The sequence below is a fragment of the Balaenoptera physalus genome, assembly GCF_965194825.1.
Source record: "Balaenoptera physalus genome assembly, chromosome: 13".
Taxonomy (NCBI): Eukaryota; Metazoa; Chordata; class Mammalia; order Artiodactyla; family Balaenopteridae; genus Balaenoptera; species Balaenoptera physalus.
The window spans coordinates 8,457,809-8,480,858 of record NC_138892.1 but is presented as its reverse complement, the minus strand read 5'-3'; the positions used below and the strand labels follow the sequence as shown (position 1 = coordinate 8,480,858).

Here is a 23,050-nt window from a genome sequence, read left to right as displayed (position 1 = left end):
TGTGGCGCACGGGCTTAGTTGCTCCACAGCATGTGGGATCTTCCCGGACCAGGGCTCAAACCCATGTCCCCTGCATCGGCAGGCAGACTCTCAACCACTGCGCCACCAGGGAAGCCCCTGTTTGTTTGTTCTTTAATTCTTCTAGGTCTTTGTTAATAAGCATTTCTTGCATCTTCTCAATCTTTGCCTCCATTCTTTTTCTGAGGTCCTGGATCATCTTCACTATCATCATTCTGAATTCTTTTTCTGGAAGGTTTCCTATCTCCACTTCATTTAGTTGTTTTTCTGGGGTTCCATCTTGTTCCTTCATCTGGTACATAGCTCTCTGCCTTTTCATCTTGTTTATCTTTCTGTGAATGTGGTTTTTGTTCCACAGGCTGCAGGGTTGTCATTCCTCTTGCTTCTTCTCGCCAACGTGTTATTTGTGTTCTTTGTGATGATAGCCATTCTGCCAGTTGTGAGGTGATATCTCGTGGTTTTGATTTGCATTTCCCTGATGATTAGTGATGTTGAGCATCTTTTCATGTGCTTGTTGGCCATCTGCATGTCCTCTTTGGAAAAATGTCTATTCAGGTCTTCTGCCCACTTTTAAATCGGGTTTTTGGGGTTTTTTTTTTTCGATTTTTTCTTTTTTTGATATTGAGTTGTATGAGCTGTTTATACATTTTGGAACATTAACCTCTTATCAGTCATATCATTTGCAAATATTTTCTCCCATTCAGTAGGTTGTCTTTTCATTTTGTCGATGGTTTCCTTTGCTGTGCAAAAGCTTTTAAATTTAATTAGGTCCTATCTTTATTTTTGCTTTTATTTTCTTTGCTTTAGGAGACAGATCCAAAAAAATATTGCTATGATTTATGTCAGAGTGGTCTACCTATGTTTTCTTCTAGGAGTTATATGGTTTCCAGTCTTACATTTATGTTTTTAATCTGAGTTTATTTTTGTATATGGTTTTAAAGAATGTTCTAATTTCATTCTTTTACATGTAGCTGTCCAGTTTTCCCAGCACCACTTATTGAACAGACTGTCTTTTCTCCATTGTATATTCTTTTCTCCTTTGCCATAGATTAATTGACCAGAAGTGCATGGGTTTATTTCTGGGCTTTCTATTCTGTTCCATTGATCTATGTGTTTGTTTTTGTGCACTGCAGCTTTGTACTCAGGGAATATGACTTTTGAAGTCAGGGAATATGACTGTGATTCCTCCAGCTCTATTCTTTCTCAAGAATTGTTTTGGCTATTCGGGGTCTTTTGTGTTTCCATACAAATTTTAAAATTATTTGTTCTAGTTCAGTGAAAAATGCCATTGGCATTTTGATAGGGATTGCACTGAATCTGTAGACTGCCTTGGGTAGTATGGTCATTTTAACACTATTAATTCTTCCAATCCAAGAACACGGTATATCTTTCCATCTGTTTGTGTTGTCTTCAATTTCTTTCATCAGTGTCTTACAGTTTTCTGAGCAGGTCTTCTACCTCCTTAGGTAGGTTTATTCCTAGGTATTTCATTCCTTATGATGTGATGGTAGAAAGGATTGTTTCCTTACTTTCTCTTTCTGATAGTTTGTTGTTAGTGTATAGAAATACAAGATTTCTGTATATTAATTTTGTATGCTGCAACTTTACCAAACTCACTGATGAGCTCCAGTAATTTTCTGGTGGCATCTTTAGGATTTTCTATATATTGCATCCTGTCATCTGCAAACAGTGATGGTTTTACTCCTTCCTTTCCAGTTTGGATTCTTTTTATTTCTTTTTCTTGTCTGATTACTGTGGCTAAGACTGCCAATACTGTGTTGAATAAAAGTGCCAAGAGTGGGCATCCTTGTCTTATTCCTGATCTTATGACTTTAAAAGATTTATTCAGTTATCTCATTCTGATTGCTGCATTTGTCAGTTGACGTTTTTCTATACCACATTTCTAAAACAAATGACGCTCCCCATTTATCACCACGTTCACAGCTTAAGCAAAGTTAAGATACACAGAAGGTAAACACTATTTGCAAACAGCTAACCCAATGCACTAGCTAGCAGCAAGCACAGATGATATGCAATGAAAACAGACTCTATAAAATGTAACCATGATCACAATGGGATGACTATAGCTGACACTGCTGTAGGACATACAGGAGAAATGCTAAGAGCGTAAATCCTTAGAGTTCTCATCACAAGGGGAAATTCTGTTTTCCTTTTTTCTTTTCATCTTACTTTTCTTTTTATTGTATCTATATGAGAAGATGGATGTTTGCTGAACGTATTTTTGGTAATCATTTCAGAATATATGTGAACCAAACCATCATGCTGTTTGCCTTAAACTTACACAGTGATGTATGTCAACTGTTTCTCGATGAAACTGGAAAAAAATTTATAACCACAAAATGTTCTTGAACACACTATTATTTCAATTCTTCAATGGCCAAATACAATAAATACTGATCATGCTTATTATGGATGGTGAGTTCTGACTAGGATAGATGATGGTTTCCATTAGCAGCTGTTGAAAGCCACTGTGCACCCAAAGAGAAGCGTACTCTAATCTTAGAAACCAAATTCTTACATTACAAAAAAGTGGCCCCAAATCCCAGTTCCTGTGGAAAGAACCTATTACTAACATTCCTCCACCTTGAAGAAACTTCCAATTGAGATACATTTTTGTATCTAAAGGTAGGGCCAGAGTTTCCTGAATGAACAGAAGGCATTCCATCCACAGAAAGTGGTAGCGTGCATAAATAAATTTTACTGGAGATAGACAAACCCATTTTTTTACACTCCATCAGCAACTGTGCTTTAAAGTTTTTGTTATTTACTTAATCAAATGGGAGACTAAGCTGTCGAGGAGAAACACTTATTTTTCCCTAGAAGCCACTATGCTAATCTTAATGACAGCACATATGCCAGGTACTGTTCTAGGTGCTTTACACATACCAGCTCCTTTAATCTTCACAAAAACCCAGGGTTCTCAACTCGGGGTGATTTTGCCCAGAAGCAGACACATGTGTCTGAAAACATTTTTGCTTGTTACAATTGGAGGGAGCTACTGGCATCTAGTAGGCAGCAGCCAGGGACGCTGCTAAACACCCTACAAAGCACAGGACAGCCCCCACAACACAGAATTATCCAGTCCCAAATGTCAATAGTGCAGAGGCTGAGAAACCCTGTAATGACCCCATGAGGTAGGTACTACTGTTGTTCCCATTTTTCAGATGAAGAAACTGAGGCACCAAAAAGATAAGTAACTTGCTTAAGGTCACACATCTAGCAGATGGCAAAGCCAGGATCTGAACCTAACAGTCTAGCTCCAGAGTCCTTTCTCTTAACCTCTCATAAGAAAGAAAGATGCTAGTTGGGAAGCTTACCTACAACTTTCTCCCCATCTTCCTAGATTCCAGGCTTATTTGGGAGAATGTATCATTTATTTGTTCATTCACTTGAAATTCCATCTATCCACCTGCGCATCTATCCAATCAACAAGTATTTATTGAGCATATGTGCCAGATGCTGCTCAAGGCAATTCTAGGTGAACAAGATCTCTGTCCTTGTGGCACATGCGTTCCTCACTCATATTTCCTCCCTGTCCTTACTAGTCCTTGAACATGCTAAGCATGATCACACTTGTGCCTGGAAAGTTTTTCCCCAGAAAAACCCTCACTTCATTCAGGTCTCTGCTTAAAGTGTCACTTCCTCAAAAAGGCCTTCCCTGACCACCATCTCTTTTCTTTTCTTTTTCTTTTTTTTTGGCCGTGCCCCACGGCTTGTGGGATCTTAGTTTCTCGATCAGGGATCAAACCTGCGCCCTCAGCAGTGAAAGCGCAGAGTCCTAACCACTGGACCGCTAGGGAATTCCCATGACCACCATTTCTAAATTAGCTACAGACTCTTACCATCTATCCCCTTTCTCTGCTTTCTTTTTCTAAACAGCACTTATCATTCCTAATATTATGTTAATATTTGCTCGTTGTCACTACCTCCCTCTCACCAATAGAACGTAAACTCCATGAGAGATCTATCTCCAGAATTGAGACGTCTACCTGGCACACAGAATGCATTCAGTAAGTATTTGTTGAATGGCTGGATTAGCAAATGCCTTTTCAATTGAACCATTTCCTCATGACTACCATCCCTCACCTGGACTTTTGCAACTGCTTCTTATTTGGTCTCCCTGCCATCTTTCTTAAGCCCCTTCAATTCATCTTCTACACTGAAACCAGAATAATCTTTCTAAAATGCAAATCTAATGTCCTGCCTCTACTCAAAGCCCTTCAATGACTTCCCATTGCGCTGAGGATAAAGCCCAAACTCCTAACATGTCTTTTAAGGCCCCCTTGAATTTCTGAGCTATTCTTAGCATTCATCATTTCACATTTTATAGGTGAAGTCACAGCAACAGCAGTAATAGCTAACATGTACTGAGCACATGCTGTGTGCCAGGCACTAATCTAAGGGCACTATATGTCAGAAATCACTTAGGCCTAATCTATGGGGTAGAAATTACTGTTATGTCGATTTTCAGATGGGGAAACTGAGACACAGCTAAATAACTGTCCAAGGGCAACTAGTAAGTAGTAGGGCCAGGATGTAAACCCGGGCAGTCAGGTTCCAGAGCCCGCCCTCAAATCCATTACACTACACTGTCTCTATATACCAGCTGTAATAGAAGTCCATTAGTTCCTTGAAGGTGCTGTTTTACTTCTCACCTTCAGATGTTCACATTGTCCTCTCTGCTGGAACATCCCTCAGATCATAGCTTAAATATCCCTCCCTCTGTGAGACCTTCCTACGATGCACCCTAGAATTGTTTGGATCCCCCTGCTCTGCTCTCCTATGGCATTCTGAATTTCCCATTATAACTCCCATTCTATTTTATTGTAATTACTTGTCTGCCTTCACCAATAAATTTCAGGCTGCACGAGGACAAGAGCCATGTCTATCCTGTTCACCTCTGCACCCCTAGCACCTGGCACAGGCCCTGGGATATATGAGGGGCTGAGTGAGTAATTTCACATGGCACCAGCACTACAAGCCTTTCCTAACCCCCTCCCAAAAGTGATTCACTGTTTCTCTAAGAGCCCTGCTCATAGAGCACACATTTTATGCTTCATATTTTGTTAAATAGTATCTACTAAAAAGGATGGAGGGACTTCCCTGGTGGTCCAGTGGTAAAGAATCGGACTTCCAACGCAGGAGACGTGGGTTTGAACTAAAATCCCACATGCCGCAGAGCAACTAAGCCTGCGTGGCATAACTACTGAGCTCGCGCGCCTCAACTAGAGCCCGTGTGCCACAAACTACAGAGCCCACGTGCTCTGGAACCTGAGCGCCACAACTACAAAGCCCACATGCCCTGGAACCCGTGCACCACAACTACAGAGCCCACGTGCCCTGGAGCCTGCGCGCCACAACTAGAGAAGAGAAAACCCACACGTCACAACTAGAGAGAAGCCCGTGTGCCACAACGAAGAGCCTACGCACCGCGACTAAGACCCAACACAGCCAAACATAAATAAAATAAATAAATAGTAATAAATCTTTTTTAAAAAAAGGAAGTATATACATATCCTTTCCCTGTATGCTTGTGAAAAGCAGGTATAACATCTTATACATTTATGTGAGCTTTGAAGCGACTCTCACAAACTTAGCGCTTAAAAAGTAATTATTGTGTACAAAGGATCTCTCTGTATTATTTCTTACAACTGCCTGTAAATCTACAGCTATCTCAACCAAAATTTCAATTTAAAAAATAATTATTGAGGGTGGGAGGGAGGTCCAAGAGGGAGGGGATATAAGTATACATATAGCTGATTTACTTCGTTGTACAGCAGAAACTAACACAACATTGTGGAGCAATTATACTCCAAAAAATAATAATAATAATAGTAATTATTGAAAGAAATGGATTGATAAATAATTACTCAATAGCTTAAAAATGACTCCCCACTATCCGATGAAGGCCAAACTCTCCAATTTAACATTCAAGGTCTTCGATTATCCAGCTCCTTATTATCTATTCAACCCAATCTTCTCTTCCAACTATACCATACCTCCTATTCCAATCAAGGTGAAACCTTATTCTTCTGACATACCAGCCTAGTCTAGTTTCCAGATCTTGCCTTAGGATACTCCTCCTACCTGAACGCCATCTGATTCAACCCTTCCCTCCTCCGACTCCTGTTACCTATGCTAACAGCACTTTTCCTCTTAGGTCCAGCTCTAATCTTACCTCCACTGTGAAGTTTTCCTGACCTCATTTCTTTCTTTTTTCTTAGGATTTTATAATCTTCACTAACCACTGTATCTCCAACAAGAATGCAAATTTCTTGAGTCTCAGAATCATTCCTTCTACTTCTCAGGAATCCCCCAGAGTACCTACCAGAGTGTTAAGTATATATATAATCAGTAATAAATAAATACTTGCTGATTAAAAGAGAAGTCTCGTTAGCCATGCACATTATCAACCCTCAATCATCCAGGCTAATAGAAGAGCCAGTGTATAGAAAGACAACCTGCTGGATGAGTCCAACTATCTTTTAGAGTGGGCAGGAATGCCTATATTTGTATTAAGTACTGTGCAGTTGTTTCCAATTTTCCAGGAAGTCACAAAGCTGCCACAAATGGTCTAACTGCACAATTCTTCCCTTGTCAAGGCCCAGAGTCTGCACAGCTTATCATTCCATACTGGCAAACAACTGTATAACTTTTCCTCATCGGTGACACAAAGATAAAAATAAGCAGAGGTAGTCATATTCTAAACATTCGCTGGATCTCACCTTCTCCTAATAGGGAGATCATTGTTTGGGCACAAAAGATCATCTATTCTAACTCTCACTAGGCAAATATCTTGTTTGTATCAACAAAGTGCTTTTGTAAATAGAACAGAGTGACAATATCAATAAGAATTTGAACAAGAGGCTTGCCAAAGAAAATCCCTGTGATGATCTACTCTTAGGATAATCCAGAATTGATAAAAAGCCAAATTCTTCCCACAGTCCATAGAGATTTGCCCCAGCCTACGGCTATTTTCCCTGAGTGTGTAAACTCCTCAAACTATGGTTAGCTTCTCTTTCTCATCCAACTGGTCACAGTTTTCTTATAACAACATACCACACATCTGAGAAGCTAAGTTTCTCAGCCTGAATTTCTGTTTGTACCTGGTAAAGCTACAGCTTTCTCCCAGAGGGATTCCAAAATGCCTAAGCTTCTCTCCAGAAAACTCTACAAATACTTTCAGTAACCTAATAGCAATAGCTTTGCTACTAAAAAATTTCCCAACATCTTTCTGCTTTGGCAGGCCCTGCTGAAATCCCCCTCCCCATAAGGGGGAATCTGAGTAAAAACACTACCAGCTTCAAGTTCCCTTAGGCAAATTTCCAGCCCCAGTGCAAGGCCATGAGGTTAAACATTTCTCAATGACGCAGGCTCCCTCAGAGGGAGGAACAAGAAAGAAAAAAAAAAAAAGAAAAATCAAAACTTATTCTTCCCAGTGCAATAAATCAAGAGACAACCGCCAAGTCCTAAAAAATAAAGTATGAGTGAAGTTAAACTATACACTGTTTGTTTTGCCAAGGCCCCTCGTAGAAGCACAGAACCAGGATGAGAGCTGTGGGATAGGAGAAAAGGCAACTGCAGAACCAGCAGTCCAGCCAAACAGACAGATAATTCTCTAGGTTCTTTAGAGAATCTCTAGAATACTGATAATGTGTACATTTCCAGCCACTGTATAATTTATGATAACTAGAGCAACTAAAGCAAAATGACCGAATTGGTGGTTGTGGGGTAAGGAAATGGAATCACACATGAAACAAATCATTATTCAGGATTAAAATGTGTATTAGGTGGAAGGCTGAAAAAACCAAAGGAAAGTATGTTTAATCAACTTCTTGGGGAAAGAGTATAAGGCTGATCATAGAGAAAGCAAACTCATCTGAGGGGCTGGGAGGACTCTTGGACCTCTGGCCGCCTGCAGATAGATAAAAGAATGAAATAAAATCAGAATTGTTGGGACTTCCCTGGTAGTCCAGTGGCTGGGACTCCGAGCTCCCAATGCAGGGGGCCCGGGTTTGACCCCTGGTCAGGGAACTAGATCCTGCGTGCCGCAACTAAAACCTGGCGCAGCCAAATTAATTAATTAATTAATTAATTTTAAAAATCAGAATTGTCCCCTCAGAACTCATTTACAGATCACAGAACTTTAGAGTTAGAAAGGGCCTAATGCTTACAAGAAAATGCTAATGATGAAAATATTGTTACATCTGTACAGCACTTCCCCTTTCAAAGTACTTTCATTCATTTAGTTCTTAAATAAATTAAACTATTATATAGCTGCTGTGTGACAGGAACTGTGGATATAGAAATAAGACACCATCCCTGCATTCAAGGAGCTTACTGCTGAGCTCTGCTAGGAACAATAATGCAATAAAACTAACCCTCTGGTCGTCTGTCCCAAGTATAGGGAGAGCACAGGAGAAGGAGCACCGAAGTCCATCTGGAATCAAAGACAGCATGCATCTCGGAAGAGGGAGCCCTTGAGTTGGGACTTGAAAGCAGAAGTTAGTCGGCTGGCAAACAGAGAGAGGAACGGTCAAGGCAGAGGGAAGATTATATGCAAAGGAAGAGAAAATCAAAAGAGCACAGAATGTTCTGGAAACTAAAAGCAGTTTAGCATTGCTGGAGACTGTGAAGTTAGAAGTGATAGGAGGATAATTAGTCAGAGGCCAAATAGACAATATAATAAAGTATAAGAGTTTAAATTTTACCCCATAAGAAACCGAAGCATTCTGAGAAGAATAAAATGATTAGAACTGATTGTAAGAAAAAGTATCTTGGCAGCTGTAGGAAGGGCAGACTAGAGAAGAACCAGGTTATAGGCAGAGAGACTAGTAAGAAGGCTACTGAAACCACAGTGAGAAACGATGACAGTCTCATCTAGGGCAGTGAGACAAAATAGGAGAAGTCAAAGTAAAGGTAGAATCTACAGAACTCAGAGACCAAATAGATGTGAGGAATATAGGCAAAGAGGAATTGAGAATGACTCCTGATTTTCTGGGTAGGAAACTGGTCTCGAGTTAGGGAACGGAGGGGTAGCCGTGGGGACTGGTAACAGCAACTTTAAATCTGTAAAAGCCTGAAGTGTATGTAGTCGTCTAGATGTCCAGGTGGAAAGAAGTAGTAGATTAAATGAAGCTACTAGAGCTCAGGAAATATGGTGGGGCTAGAGATATAGATGCAGACATCCTGAATAAGTGGTAGCTGAAGCCACGAGTTGGGATGAGATTGCTAGGGAGAATGTGCAGACTGAGAAGAAAAATGGGTCATGGACTAACCCTGGGAAAAACTGACATTTAAGGGACAGGAAGAAGAAGAGAAGACTGCAAAAGAGATTCAACAGTGGACAGAGAGGTAGAAGGCAAGTTGAAGAGAGAATGTTGTCTATAGTTTAGCTGCCCAGATCTGAATACCTTTCCTATTTGGGGGAAATTCCAAGATAGGGGGAAGGCAGGCCTCTCTTCCTACTACAGAGTCCCTCTCTCTGCATCCTGGCATCCAGCTCACAAATACAACCCAAGTCCAGCCAATCAGATCCTCTCATCTAGAACTTTGAAAATTGGGGGAATGACACAAATGTGGAAAATATAATCAGAAATTATCCCTGGCACTATGGCAAGTATCTACCGGTGGCACTGCCAATAGCTGCAGGCATTCACTGGAGACCAGGCCAGCAGCAGTGGCAGAGAAAGTCCAGTAAGCAGTGCCAGTGACAGAGTCCTCAGCAGACTAGTCCTGTGACATGGTCTTCGCTATGTCTTGCCTCGCTCAGTTTCTGCTCACTTTCCGACCTTTGTTAGACAGCCTTCTTATTAAGGCTGCGCACTATCCAATACTCTTCCAAAAAATTGATTTTATGCTTAGATTAACCAAGATCACACAAAGAACCCTGAGTAGTATAGAATACGGAGAGAGCACTGAATAGGGTCAAATGGTAAAGAAAAGTCAAGTAAGAGGAGGCCTAAAATGGGCCCACTGCATAGGGTGACTAGTAGTCAGCAGTGTTCTTGGTGACACTGTTCACATGTGTTACCTCATTCCACCCTCACAACACCTTCTGAGGAAAATAAAGCAGGTACTACATCTTTATTTTATGGTGAAAAAATTGAGACTAAAAAAGATTAAGATCATACAGTTCTTTTGACTATCCGCAGTTGCTCTCAAGAAAGTTACTTTATAGATGCTCATTAAAGGAGACGTTAAATGTCTACACTAATTCTTACACTGAATGTCAACTAACACAGATGATGATCACATATGGTCCCCAATCCTGGACTTCTAGCTTCTTCAATTTTGGCAATATAAAGAGGATCCCAACAAAAGAACTAGGATTCTCATAGACAACCACCCAGAAACATACCTCAAGGAACATGAGGCTCCTTGCCATCACCCTTCCATGGCTCATTCAGGGTGCCTTGGCCACTACTTAAAGAATATATCATCAGCTACAAGGACTCCTCAAGTGGAAGAAGGGATCTTCTATCCCTGACCATGAGAACCACTGTGGGAATGAGAGGTTGAGAGCTTTCAGAAGAAGATGGTTATTTCTCAACTTCATTCCTTTGGGATATGTCACAGCCAGGAAGGGAGAAATTGGAAATAGCAGCTTTCACAAGCTGCCAAATCCATGTCCTAGTCCCAGGGGATAATTAGCCAATGAGGTTTTGTAGAGCTGATGTAATGTTGGCAGAGGCTAATGCTTTATGTTTGAACATGTAGCCTCTTGATATTTAGCTACAGGGCTAAAAGGGATGACATCCTGAAAAGCCAAGAACCCATAACACCACCAGTTAGCAATTTGCATCTTTAAAGTAATTTGTAAACTAACTGATCCGTCTTTATTATGAATAGTGTACAAGAGCATTTGTTAAACTATAAATTTTCTAAATCTTATTTTATGTAACTCTTTTACTAGGAAAAGAAATTTCCAAACACCTCCAAAGAACAAAGATAATTTAGAAAGCCTAAAGTAACAAAAGAAAGAAATTAGAAGGAAGGAAAGTCTTCCTAGGAATAAAGTCTGTTTGTGGTACTTTAGTCCCACTACCAGCACGCCAAGTTTAAGGCTGTCTAATGTTCTTATGAAAACAATTTTTGAAACTGAGTAGACTGAGACAAGCGCTTTCAGGAGCACCACATATCTCACAAGAGTACTCTGAAATGCAGGAGGTAAGAAATCAATGGGCAAGAAGCAGAAGTATTCAGACATTAAACTCTTGGTTTGAGCTTGAGCTTTTAAATTGCAAAATGAATGCTTGCCACTTTAATAAAAATTAAGTCCTTTGACTTTAATATGCCATGATGGGGGCTTCCCTGGTGGCGCAGTGGTTGAGAATCTGCCTGCCAATGCAGGGCACACGGGTTCGAGCCCTGGTCTGGGAGGATCCCACATGCCGCGGAGCAACTAGGCCCGTGAGCCACAGCTACTGAGCCTGCGCGTCTGGAGCTTGCGCTCCACAACAAGAGAGGCCGCGATAGTGAGAGGCCCGCGCACGGCGATGAAGAGTGGCCCCCGTTTGCCGCAACTAGGGAAAGCCCTCGCACAGAAACGAAGACCCAACACAGCCAAAAATAAATAAATAAATAATAATTTTAAAAAAATAAAGGAATTCCTTTAAAAAAAAAATGCCATGATGATCTCCCAAAGCCTCAGACAAAATTAAGTATATTAAAAAGGAAAGCATTTAAATTCTCTCATCAATTGGCCAAAACATAATGCTCCCAAGTATGTACTAGCTCCTTACTTGAAGCAAGAGATAACTTTTGGTTCAACCTGGGGCAGAAGTGTATCTAGTGTTAGAGATACAAATACTCTGTAGTTTATATATCTTGACAATTTCACAAAAATTGAGAATGACTTTTCTCAAAATGAATGATGGAGAGGGAAAGATGGTACAAAAAACCATGACCCTCTACATCTTATACAGGAACTAGAGACTCATCCTTAGCGGGATACTCTGTACTTGCTCTTCGAGAAATAGTTGGGCTGGGGAACCTAATACCAAATGTTCCAACAGTGGCTTTCTTCCCAATCTCTCCAATATTTCACGTTCACTTCATTCACTCATTAACATTTATTCAGCACCAACTAGGTATCAAGCTAGATAGATGCTAGATATAAAGTGGCAAAACAAAATTAACAGGTAAGATAAAATGAAAATGAACAGTAACAGGTAAGGCCTTCATAGCGTTTATAAACTAGTGAGGGAAACACACATTAAACAATCAAAAAGTCCCACAAATAAACATATAATCTCTAAGTATAAATGCATGAAGAAAGAGAGAATGAGAAAGAATAAAAATAACCAGAGGGGAGGGGCACGCTTAGGGGGGCATTCTCTGAGACCCTAAGGAAGGATGGAACCTAGAAAGCAAAAGGAAAAAGATCAGGAGGTGCAGCTGGAGAAGTAGGCAGGAATGGATAAAATGAACCATGCACACTGAGAAACTCACCTAGTACTTCATGAGTACAAATACTGACTTCAGAACTAGATATCTACGCTCTTATTCTAAACTATCGAAACTAGCATATGATCCCTATGCAGGGGACCACGTTTTTCTAGATTCTCAAACACTTTTCATGTAACACCTATGAAATTCGAAGAGTACATCAAAAAAAGTTTTCCTTCAAATTTATCAAGACTTTTCTAAAAACATTCATACTAACCACCTTAGTTGGGATTAAATATAAATTTAGTAACACTGAGTCAGTTGACCAAAAGCCAAGCTGCAAGGGGATCTTTAGCATAAAACTAATGGGAGATTATTTGCAAACATCTCATGGACTGACTTAGCAGATATAAAACTCAGCTGTTAGGATGTTCTGAAAGCTCTATATTACAGAGCTCAGAAGAAAAGGGGGAAGGAGGCAAGGAGACCTTTTTTTCTTACCAGAGTCAGCAAGGACCTTCACATAGAAAATGTTCCTACTCTAAAGATATACAGATTTAAATTTACTTCCTACCCACAGAAACTATTTGCTACATCGGAAAAAATTTCTAATGCACGTTTATGGCAACACACTCAGGAGGTTTTGCTTAGTTTCAAACATATGAAGCTGGTTTGGGCCATGGGTGTTGAGTCAGAAATCTTGCTACACTGCAACTCAAAATAGCGTCCTTTCTAATCCTCGTGAACAGGTACAAGAATCACTGTTAAAAAGAGGGAAGCTTCTAGGCAAAGGTTAGGGCTTGTATGAAGGCTTTCTAAGTTGGGTTAAATGTAGGGGAAAAGGTCATCCTTATGTAGAGAGGAGATCTAGGACAAGAAAATTTAATACAGATATTCAAAAAGAGAAAAAAGTTAGAAATGTGTTTAACAATTATGTCATAGTGTTCTGGGGGTGCAGGGGATAAGTCAGGGAGGGAAGAGGGTAAAAAAGTAGGTAGGCTATGTAATGAAAGAACAGGACAAGGAACCTAGACAAGCTGGGTAGCCTGTCAAGAGCTACTATATATTTATTGGGGGATAAAAGTTCACGTGGAAAGCAATATAATGTAGTGGTAAAGAGCATGGATTCTGAAGCCAGACCATCTGGGTGCAATCTTAGTTCTACCACTTACCAGGTGTGTGGACACGTTCCTTTATCTACTTTGCCCCTCAATTTCACCATCTGTAAAATGGGATAATGAGAGCATCCATTTCACATAGTTATTGCAAAGATTAAAAGAGCTAATATATGTAAGGAGCTTGGAACACTGGCACATGGTAAATCCCATTTAAAATGTGTTAGCTACTATTATTTTAAATATATTTCTACATTTTTCCTGGAATTCTTATAAAATATACTTAGAATTCCATACTCTATAAATGTGTCTCTTATGTTTTGTGGTTTGTTGCATTGTCCTGTTTGGTCTCTGCTAGTTTTTTTTTTTCTTTCTTCTATTAAGCCACATATTAAAGAGATATGCAAAAATGTAAAACAATGCCATTCTCTTACTAATTTTTTATTTTAGAAAATACAGCTATTTTTCTTAAAACATGTTATCTATGTTAACATATTAAAGGGATTTTTATTTAAGTATAGTTGATTTACAATATTGTGTTAGTTTCAGATCTGCAGCAAAGTGATTCAGTTATATACATACATATATATAGTTTCAGATTATTTTCCATTATAGTTATTATAAGATACTGAATATAGTTTCCTATCTCTAATTTTTAATGATTTGTTTTTCAAATATAAGGCTGTCTTGCCTAAGCTTAAGGGAAATAATAAAAATTTTCTTCACCTGTGGAGAATTTTAAATGGGAAGTTCTCTACCCCTGGGTTTAGGCATGGTTAGGCCCAAGAAATGAGTGAGGGCAAGGGAAGGAGAAACCTCAGGGAGAAAGCTCAGCAACCACCTACAGAGCTGGTTTTGCTAATTTAGAGATTATCTTCCACAACTGTTCTCAAACCTTGGAGGTTTTTGTGTAATATGGCACACTTCCTGACAAGAGATCAGGGAGACAGAGGTGATGTGGGTGGGAAAGAAGTTCACACACTTGGGGTTTTGTTGTGTTTTGTTTGGTTTTTTAAACATTACCTAGCAGTGCTACCTCCTTTTCTCCTTTTGGCTTACTTCCTTCGAGAGTAATTTTAACTCCAATCTCCTGGTGCCCAAATTAGCTCAGGGTACTCCAGAGTGTATGAAGGTGAAAGGCAGTCAACCTGATTTGTTATACCCAATGGAATATTTTTCTGTTGTACATAAAAGGAAAAAAGCAACAAAAGCCCATAAAATGTTCCACAAACTTTAAACTTTAAAAAAATTTTTAGAATAATCACACCCACTCATAGGTTTTGAAAAGCACAGCAACAGAATCACAATAGTTCAAAAGCATAAGAGCACAGTCTGACTGAAAATGATCAATCTAATTTCACTTTGTAAACTGACTAGATGGAAAAGGGAGATAGAAATTAGCAATAGAAGTCAGAGTCCACCAAGTTAATTTTTTAAACAGTTGTTAGCCTTGTATTTATAAAGACGAGAGAGTTTTAATGTAAAGGTGACTTTAAGCTTAAAACAATCAGGGATAATTTTACAAGTTTTTGAAATCAATTTTATTGAAATTTAATCTAGATATGATAGCCTTACCCATCTTAAGCATACAAGTTCAATGCCTTTTGACAAATGTATACACCTGCATAACCAATATGACAATCAAGATACATGATATTTTCACCCCCTCAAGTGCTCTTATGCCCCGTTGTAGTTAACTTCTCTTTCTGCTTCTGGCCCCAGGCAACAACTGATAGGCTACCTGTCACTCTAGAGAAAGCTGCATTGTTTCCCTCAGACTTTTTTTTAAATTGCGGTATCATTCACATTCTATTCAATTCACCCATTCAAAATCTATAATTCAGTAGTTTTTAGAATATTCCCAAAGTTGTACAACCATCACCACTATCTAGTTCCAGAGTATTTTCAATACCCCCCAAGAAATCTGCATCTATTAACAGTCATTCCCCATCACTGTCCTACCCCCCACCACCAAGCCCTGGCAACCACTAATCTTTCTGTCTCTATGGATTTGCCTATTCTGGACATTTCATATAAATGGAATTATACAATATGTGGCCTTTTGTGTCTATCTTCTTTCACTTGGTGTGTTTTCAAGGTTCATCCATTTTATAGAATAGTACTTCGTTCCTTTTTATTGGTGAATAACATTCCATTATAAGGATATACTACATTTTGTTTATCCATTCATTAAGTGATGGACATTTGGGGTGTTTCCACTTTTGGCTAACGCTGCTATGAACATCTGTGTACAAGTTTTTGTGTGGAGCGATGTTTTCAGTTTTCTCGCGTATACATCTAGGAGTAGAATTTCTGGGTCATATGGTAAATCTGTTTAACTTTTTGAAAAGATGCCTAACAGTCTGCGTTTTCTTAAACTTTTTATTTTGAGATGATTATAGATTCCCACCCAGTTGTAAGAAATAATTCAGAGATCCGGTTTACCCTTCAACCAGTTCCACCCCCCCGCCACCACCGCAATGATAACAGCTTGCAAAACTATAGTGCAACATTACAACCATGATACTGACACTGATACAATCAAGATACAGAATATTCCATCACTACAAGGATCCCTCATGTTGACCTTTGATAGCCACAATTACTTTCCTCCCAGCATCACCCCATCTCAGCCCCCAAGAGACATCAATCTGTTCTCAATAACTATCATTTTGTCATTTCAAGAATGTTATACACATTATTCCTCCATGCTACAATGCTGGGTACTCAGTAATTTCAAATTGATTCACTGCTATACCTAATGGAAAAAATCATTTTAAGTACTCTACCTATTCTCCCTAAGGGAAAATGCTTGGGGAGCCCACTGTTCAATAGTTCTCCTTACGTCATGACTTGATTTTATATGTCTCTTCAATATGTTTTTAAGGGATCTGGAGTAGAGCTTTAAACATCTTCGAATGCTAGTTGGGAAAACCCATATCTTTGAAAGTTAAATTACTTTGTGCCTTAAAAACGTGAATTTCACAAATAATTTTTTTTGGAATGATGTGTTTGAAATAGTTATAAATGCTTGCTATTTTTGCCAGTTTTAGGACTTTTTAATATTTGCAATTTGTTAATACTCTTTTAGAAACACTGTGTGTGTGTGTGTGTGTGTGTGTGTGTGTGCGCGCGCGTATAATTATATTCCTAGTCATACTTAATAAAAAATAGTTTGAAACATAAAAAAAAAAAAAGAATGTTATACAAATGGAATCATATAGGTAACCTTTTCGAATTAGCTTTTTCACTCGGCATGATTCTTTGGAGAGCTGTCCAGGGTGTGTTTTATGTATCAACAGTTTGCTCCTTTTTTTAAAAAAAAAATACACCAACAGATCGTCTTTACTTCTTTCACCTGTTCACCTCCAAAGCAAAGTCAATAAAAATAAAATATCTGTTGGAACAACACTCTTCAACTTGAATACGCACCTGAGGACCTTGTTAAAATAAAGATTCTGATTGCACGTCTGAAGTGGAGGCTGAGATTGTGCATTCCTAACAGGCTCCCAGGTGATACAGATGATGCTGGTCCTTGGAACACACTTTGAGTAGCAAGGTGTTAGAAGGGTTAGCAAGGTTATAGCATCCATTTGGATAGCCTACTTAATGTTAAAACCATAAATTTTCAATACTCTACACAGCCAAATATTTTATAAATTTGTCTTATGGCACTGATTTGAGGAATATAATTCTTCAATATAAGTGCTTCAGTTCCTATCTACAAGGCAAAGATGAGGTAATATGAATTTTGGCTTTCTGATAAAGAGTAGATGGATTGTTAAGAGGATTTTCACACTTACCCTACAGTCAAAGAACAAAATATACTACAGAAAGGTACTTTTAAACAGTTAAAACATTTTATACTAACACCACTATTTTATGCCTAAGAGAACTCAGATTTTTCTTACCCATCAAAAACAAACAAAAAAACTTAGTGTGTTTTTAGTTCATAAAAACTTTGCTGAAAGGTTCAGCAAATTGAGAGTAAGTTACCGTGCACGGGAAGGATCTGCAGCTCTGCCAAGAACACGACCTAATACAAACACTGCGAAGATAAATTTCAATAAATCTTACAAAATAGAAACAAAGGCAAAAAATATAAAAGAGGTTTAGACAAACTAGACTGGACAGATGGAATAAGGGATGGAGTGCCTCCTTATCATTCACTGTTTGGTCAGTGGAGTGCTTTGACAGAGGTCAGAGGTCCCAAAATCAACAGTTCTAGCTCCTGATCCAAGACACTACACTTCCAGTCATTTTCTGCCTCTTTCAACAACCTATGTGTGTACACACACACACACACACACACATTTAATATGAGCTTTATTTCAATACAACAGAAATATATGCTTAAGATGGAAAATTAGAAAGATACAGGAAAACTCAAAGGAAGAAAAAAAAATCCACTATGAAATCCCACTACTCAGACAGCTATTAATATTCTGATGTATATCCTTATAGCCATTTTTTTAGGATTATATGGATAAATGGTAAACATTTTCCCACATCTTTAAATAACCTTATGACTACATTAGTACCAATTATATGAATATATCATAAGTTATTTAACCAATACTCTATTGCTAAAGTATTGGTTGTTTCTGTTTGTTTCTGTTTTTTCTATCATAAAGAATACTGCTGGGGATATATGTATACATATAGCTGATTCACTTTGTCATACAGCAGAAACTAACACGAAATTGTAAAGCAATTATACTCCAATAAAGATGTTAAAAAAAATACTGCTATGAGCATCCTTATATACACACACACACACACACACACACACATATATATATACCTTTTAAAATATCTTTAGAACAAATTTCCAGAAGTACTTCAAGATTAAAGAAGAAAGATATTTTTTAAAAATTTATGAGTTGCCAAATATCAAGAGAGTTGTGGCAAGTTGTCAGAATATCCAGGAAGAAATAAAAACTATCTGCACCTAATAGTATTCAAAGCCCAACAACAAAAACCAAAAACAACCACAATAACATCAAAAAACATACAGCATTTATTATGTACCAGGAACTGTTATAAGCATTTTACATACATTAAGTTATTTAATACTTAAAACTTCTTGGGGTTGGTATTGATACTATTACCTTTTTTTTTTTAAACAGACGAACCAACATGCACAGAGAGGTTAAGTAATTTGCCCAAGGTCACAGAGCTGGTAGTAGTGGCAGAGCTAAGAAACCTGGGTTCCAAAGTCTACGCTCTTGAACACTATACCTATTCTTCCCAACCTTTTTGACATCAGGACTCCTTTGCCCTCTTATAGTTACTGATAATTTCAAAGAGCTTTTGTTTATATGAGTTATATCTATTACTACTTATCATATAAGAAATTAAAACTGAAAGCATTTAAAATATTTATTATTTCTTTAAAAAAAGCAATAAACCCAACTATATGTTAACATATATATTTTTATGAAAAAATATAATTATTTTCCAAAACAAAAAAAAAAAGCAAAGAGTGCCATTTTACCATTTTTGCAAATCTCTTTAACATACAACTTACTAAGACAGCTGAATTTTCATACATGACACTGCATTCAATCTGTTGAGATATCATACCACCATGTAGCTCTGGAAAACTACACAGTACACTCATGAGTGGACAATAGTAAAAAAGGCAAATAACACCTCAGTATAAATATATAAAGAGCTTCCATCTCACATCCACTGGAAAGGTCTCAGAGATGCCCAGAGGTCCCCAGACCACACCTTGAAAACCACTGCACTAGTTACTGCAGTGCATGCTACACAGAATAGTTGAAAGGCATGTCCTCAGGAACATACCTGCCTAAAACATATTCCAAAAACATATCCCAAATTTTTTGGTTAATCATTTACTCAAGAATTATTATTAAGTGCATACTATGCACCAGGTACCCTTCCAGGCACTGGAAACACAGCAGAAAAACAAGAGAGAAAAATCCCCTACTTTGAGGTATTTATTTTCTTGTAGGGAAAGACAGCAGTAGCCAATAAACAAATAAATCACATATAGTCAGTCCTGCATATCCACAGGCTCTGCATCCACGGATTCAACCAAACACAGAATGAAAATATTTGGGGAAAAAAAAAAAATTCCAGAAAGTTCCAAAAAGCAAAACTTTAATTTGCTGCGCAGGCAACTATTTACACAACATTTACATTGTATTAGGTATTATAAGTAATCTAGAGATGATTCAAAATATACGGGAGGATGTGCAAAGGTTATATGCAAATACTATACCATTTTATAAAAGGGACTTGAGCATCCATGAATTTTGGTATTGGGGGTGGGGAGTGGGCTGGAACCAAGTCGGCCCTTGGTTTCCCCACAGAAACCAAGGGACGACTGTATTCTGTCAGATGGTAAGTGGTACGAAGAAAAATAAAAGCAGAATTTTGAAAAACAGGATGGTCAGAGAAGGCCTAACTGAGAAAGTGACACTGGAACAAAGATCTGAAGGAGGTGAGGGAGCAGGCCGTGAGGCTACCCAGCAAAGAGTGCTCGAGCAGAAAGAATACCAAGTAGGAAAGCCCTGAAACAGGAGCACAGCCTAAGGTGTGCAGGGTCAGCTGAGAGGCCAGCACGGCTAGGACAGAATGAGCAAGGGAAGAGGAGGAGGAGTGTAGTCTGAGAGTTACAGAGCTGGGGCCTTGTAAGGACTTGGGCTTTTTCTGTGAATAAGAACCAGTGGCAGGTTCTCAGTGAGGAGGGATACGATCTGACTTTTCATTCTAAATGAAACGTATAAGTAAGTAGTGTTTCAAGTAAAAAACCTAAATTTAAACATATATTCCATCTCTTACTGTGTGTCTTGAAGCCTCTCTAAGCCTCAGTTTCCTACCCTACAAAATGTGAAGGTACAGATACCTTAAAATTGTTGGGAAGATCAAATAAGATAATATACATAAAAACACTTTAGAAGTGTGATACACTATAAAAATTTCACTACTGAGTTTATTTTCACTATGTAATTGCCACAGATACCTCTTTTCTAGGCCCTCTGTACTCTCACTAGACTGCTGCCACCACCCCATTTATGTGGCTGCCGTGAGATTAAGGATGCCCTAGACCCCTAACAACATGAGCTCAGCATGATACTGCCCTTTAGCTTGTTGAGAGCAAGGCAGAGAACGTTGTTTTTTGTTGTTGATGGCAGAGCGGGAGGTTTTTAATTTTTTTCCCCCTTGTTATTATAAAGAAAATCCTTTCAAAAATAATGCATGTGGTAATCATAAAAGTGAAGTTCCAAAAAAAACAAGACTGTATGAGACTCATCTTTATTTAATTTGGCACTGTTTTAATAAAGCTAAAACTGTGGTTCATGGTCTTGACAGCTTGCCTCATCCAAAAGGAAACAAAAGGGAAGAAAAAAAGATAGAGACAGACAGATGAATTCAAATTCCTTTGATCTAGGTCCTTACTCTAAGGGGACCCCAGATAAATTAATAAGTCAGAGAAAGGGCAGTAAGATGTAATCCAGAATACTGATGACAACATCTGTTTGTCTGCCTACCTGTCTTCTGAGATCATCATCAAGGTATGAGATCAGCACTCAGGCCAGAGAAGGCAGGGCAAGATGGAGGTCCACCAGGGAACCAGGGAACCACAGGGCCTGTAGCATCTGACTCCACTTCCCAGGGGCAGGAGGTAGACACCCAGGCACTGGTTTTTATCTCCACCTCTTAAGATGTGAGTCATTCTGAGTAGTGGGAGAAACCTGCAAGGGAAAACCCAAAGAAACCAAGATCTCTGGGGGAAATTATAAACAATCTCATACATCAAAGGTCTCTGATGGTTTCTTTGTAAGTATGTTATAGCAGAAAGAGCACTGTCATGGGAGTAAGGAAATGAATTCTCCTTCCATCTCTGCCACTAATTAATCATGTGACTTCAGGAAATTAACTAACCTCAAAGGGCCAAATTCCTCGTCTTAAATAAAGGAGAGGACAAGAAAATACCTAAGGTTTCCTTCAAGCTCTAAAATTTCTTGAACATAAACAAAACATATTTTTAAAAGCCCACATTAATATTTAGAGTATTAGTAGATCCAAAAGGTAGTTATTGCTGAAGGTTCTGGAGTTTTTCACTAGCGCTATAGACCCCTGAGTGATGTGAACCCAAACAGGGGGCCCTTCCTTAAAGAATTAATGTATCACCTAAAAGGGCAAAAGTTGTCTGCCCACCATCTTCCTTTAACTTTATTTTTATGAATTACTCCTCCTCTCTCTCTAACCCATACTATTATAAAATATACAGGTCAGAGGCAAACTGTAATGATTAGGGAACCAGAAGTTAAATAAATATGCAAGAATTAGGTACACAGACATCAAGGAATGAGAGAGTAAATGGACCGAGGAAACACTTTTATATGGTAGCATGTATGGGGTACACACATAAAAAATTTAAAAGGTATATACAGTTAAAAGCAAACTAACAAAACGGTTTTCTAAGGGACAAATAGAAGAGGGTAATTAGAGGACTTCAGTGTACACTGCGCTGCATTTCTCAGGTTGGATAATGTGTCCATGGGCTTGTGTGTTCTATATATTGTTGTAATATGTACTCTACATGTTCTTTCACAATTATGGGGTAACCCATAATCATAATAAATTTAAAAGAGAACTCCATTCTTTTGTGGAACAAAAAGTCTCTTCTGTCCCAATCCCCCAGCTCTCCATCCCTTCTCCCTAAGGCAGTCACTGTTGCCAGTTTCTTACAGTCCTTCCAGAGATATGCTATACAAGACAAGAGTAGGGAGGGGCGTGTAGGGTGTGGATGGAGTCTGTGTGTGTGCATGGGTGGGTGGGTGGGTATGCAGAGACATGCACACAAGAGAGACGGAAAAAACAAACTGACTCCCTAACCGTGCCTCATCAAGATCAGGTGTATATCATGTGACCAAACATACCTAGGAAATTGCTTCAATCCTTTTCTCTACAAAGGGAACTATGATCCACTGTTGTACAGTTATAAACTAGTAAGAAGACTGCACTGGCTGGATGCAGGGACAGGGCCTGCCTGGTCAAAGCCTTACATATTAGGTGTCAAGGGCTGAGCCCTGGCATTCCTTGGTTCTAAAACATACCAGAGTCAGTGCTGTGCCCCAATATTCCCTTAGTCTTAGCTTCAGAAATCCCAAATGTCCATCTCAGATAATTAGTTTTCTAATCACAATGATCTAGATAGGTTTCCATAGGGGTGATAGGTGCTTTAATCCTCTGTGACTTGATCAGAACACTTGGATTTAGCAGTACACATCGCAGGAAGACAGTGCACACTGCACATCCTGAGATGCGGAAGAACTTCAGTTTTGAAAGCTGTGCTTTCAACAGCACATGCTTAGGGCAAGGCCTGGCTAAGATACAGGATGATAGTTAGAGGATTCATGTCTTAATACAACAACAGATCTTAAAATACTTTCATAAAATCTTGATTTAGGACGCTTATGCCAATTTATTAGGGTAAGTATGCCAAACCAGATTTCTTCATTCATTAA

General features: G+C 38.8%; 1 protein-coding gene across 13 annotated transcripts in view; it reads right to left on the bottom strand.

Moving 5' to 3' along the window:
* The window catches only part of MRTFA (myocardin related transcription factor A), a 201,982-nt gene that overhangs the window by 79,002 nt on the left and 99,930 nt on the right, over positions 1 to 23,050 (bottom strand). Inside the window, exon 2 of one of the 13 annotated variants that reach the window (XM_082420593.1) lies at positions 21,068 to 21,271. The exons of 11 other annotated variants lie outside the window; for them this stretch is intronic. The gene's annotated coding sequence lies outside the window, so the exon portion shown is untranslated. Of the gene's footprint in view, positions 1 to 10,399; positions 11,477 to 21,067; positions 21,272 to 23,050 lie in introns of those variants that run through there. One more of the 13 variants, XM_082420581.1, reaches the window with a different exon arrangement.